Raw genomic sequence first — 3,243 nt, forward strand, 5'->3', positions numbered from 1 at the left:
ATGAAATTGGGAATCAAGAAAAACATGAAATAAGGCCATAAAGATAAGGGTGGAACAGCCCAAGGAACTGAATGATATGGATTGCTAAGGGAAAGTTATATGGTATTAAGGGTGTTTGTGGAAACTGAAAAATTGTACTGTTTGATCTGTGGGTTTTGAAGGGAATGGGACAAACTGCTTTGATGGTATAAGAAAGTGTAATTGCTATTGGTATACAGAAGTATAATTGAGGGTGTGTCAAAGTGTAACTGAAGGTACAAATAATGAAATTGTGTACAAAGGAAAAAGGGTTAAAGAGAAAGTGAGTTTATGTGTGCTGGTATGAGAGCAACCCCCTGTATTGTTTCCCCCCCCTTGCAAGAACTCTTGGAGTGAGAGAGAGCCGGGTACAGAGACTGTTGCTGTAAGCAGCAAAGGGGGGAGGTGGGGAGGAGGGGGCAATGGAAGTGAGAATAGCCTTCATGTGCAGAGATGTAGGAAACCTGAAATCCCAGTGTTAGCACTGGACACCTGGAGAGAAGGAGGTGAAACTGAAATAGGATGTTAGTAGTTTTTGTAATGATGAGAGTTTGGAAAGTGAGAGAGTTTGGGACAGACACAGGCTGGAGGAGTAAGGACTGGCAAGGTATAACAGGGATGTCAGGACTGAAAAGAAGTGAACGATATGAAAACAAAACAAAACTGATTGACACACAGATAGTAAGGGAATTGGTGATAATAACAGCTGTTACTGTTGTGGTGCCAGAATAGGGCCGTAGGACCCAGAGATCCCCTCAGGGAGAGGTGGGGGGAGTGGGGGCTTGAAGTGCCCAGGGAGGGCTCCGCCCCACTGAAAGGAAAGCAGTGTGCAAACTGCAACGGGAAATTGCATCTAGGGAAGCAGGATAAAGAGATTTATTTTCTGGTGGATATGGGTGCTTCTTACTACTCATAGATGGTTTTGTAACAGTAATAGAAGCTACTGCCCAACAAGAAAAGTTTTACGGTTTTTTTGGATTAATTAAATATAAACTAAGTAGCAATACAGAAATTCTTGTACCTGCCAGGTTGCTCTGGCAAGAAATTTAATAAAACTGGAGCTAAAGGTCCAACAATATTGACTGTTTAAAAACTGTAAGTCTGACATTAGCACAAATGGGGAAAAACAATGTTGTACCCCAGGAGTCACAGCAATATCAAACATGATGCACTTAGGGGTGTGGGCATCAGGGCCAAACATGAAGCCCTGAATAGAAGTTAAAAGCAAGAGATTGCCCAGTCAGGGTAAAGTGGTACCCTATAAGGATACATAACTGTAGAAGGATAGAAGACTTTCTGGAGTTTGGACTCCAATTTTGCAAAAATTTTTGATAGCAAGTGCTGTAGTTTGGTACAACACTTGAAGGCAAGTAATAGAATTGTTGAATGCATACACTCAGTGGTAAATCCATGCACTTTATTAACCCAGTTAAGGAATGAATAGGTGGAGTTTACCTTCTGGATTTGAAGGATGCTTCTTCTGCCTGCTTTCTGTATCACGGCTTTACAAGTCGGTGTGCAGGTTTGGAGGAGCTATCCCCCTTGCACCCGGCGCTGCGCAACGCTGGAATAAACATACCTGCTTTACAACCCATCTCTGGATTATAGAGTTTGATTCCGCAAGTCAGCTAAACATTTGTGGTTGGTTTTTCTTTTCCCTAAACAAAGCAACCTGTTTTCTGCACTTGCTGTGCCTTACGAAAATGCACAGAAATTAGGCAAGCCTGAGACTCACCAAACACCACATGTGACGTTTTGTAAAAGGTCAGTTTTGCAGCAGAGAACCACATATAATTATACCAAGTGTGCAACTACTTTTCCCATGCAGCAGCAGGCAGCAATGAGGCTGTTCTCATAATAAAAATACCATTTGAAAAGTAGTGTAATTAAGTGTATATCATGATGTACCCAGTAGCAACGAGAGCTCTGTTAACAGCTTCTGGAACAAGTAGATCACTCCCATCCCCTGCAATGACTTTGCCTCCAATATCGCATGGCTGATAAATTGCAGTCTTCTGGATATGAAATATTTGCAAGTAATTTGCAAACTGCAGCTAATCAGAACCGTCTTCCATATTGTCACCAACCACTTCAGGCAGCATTGTTCCATTTTGACATCTGGCTATGAGGCATTCATGCACGGCATTCACATACATAGGTCAATAAATAGGAGGGAGGGTGATTTCAAGTACTTATGCTTCCATCAGTTTCTTCTGTGTACCTGTGCAGTAGCTGCCCATCTCACCTGGTAGGTACGAATGCTGTTTTCTACTCCAGGTCAATAAAAGCCTCCATGTTGACATCCACATGCAGATTTGTCCAGCTAACACCATGGAGAAAAGCTTCTAAAAGTCAGTTCAAGTTTTTAATGAGATTGCTGAGCATAAAACCACATGATTCCCATGATTTTTCACAGATTGTTTTCTGCAAACCTGGATCTCACAAGCCTACAAGCAAGGAGAAAGCTTATCGGCACAGCAACAAATAGTACGATTGTGGGTTTTTTTAAATACAATCAGTATATTGTTCTATCACCAGCTGCTTTTAAGGCAATTCACTCCCATCAAACTCTCAAATATTCACCCAAGTCGGCTTTCATCCATGTTTTTACCTCCTGAGCAATTGAATCTATAGGAACTACTGGACTTGGAGACAACACAAGGACATACTGCCAGCTGAGAACCTTTCAGCTAATTCATCCAACAGCATCTAAAGGTTCGAAGCTCACTGAGGGGGAGAACAGTATTTGGGATATTAGAATTCCCCCCAAATGTATTGGGTTTATTTTTCTAAGTTTATTAAGTTAAAGCTGAATTTGCACAAGTGAGGGAAAGCACCTTTCTTCCACACTGAGGAATTGGCACCATCTTCTCTCCAAAGAAAATTCTTTAAAAAGGCCCAAGAATTAAGTATACATAAATATTAATGTGTATTCATGCTCTTCTCTCTGCCAGAGTTCTGCTAAGTACACCAGTCACGTGAAAAAAGCAAGCCAGGCCATCCTGAACAAGTACAGTTATTACTGCACAATGGGTAAATAGCAATCAGTCCTAGAGATACTGTTCCTATACAGGGGAGGCAAGACAAAAATAAATAAACCCTTAACCACAATAAAATCCAAACCCAGTTTAAGAAAGCTTGTATTTATTTCAGCCTCAATGGAGTCAGTTTGAAACTGTCAGAGAGACACTGTACACCTATATACAAATTTAAGAACACAACGGA

Source organism: Coturnix japonica, unplaced genomic scaffold (genome assembly GCF_054131305.1).
Source record: "Coturnix japonica strain WE unplaced genomic scaffold, WE-NBRP24 Scf040, whole genome shotgun sequence".
In the NCBI taxonomy this organism is placed as follows: domain Eukaryota; kingdom Metazoa; phylum Chordata; class Aves; order Galliformes; family Phasianidae; genus Coturnix; species Coturnix japonica.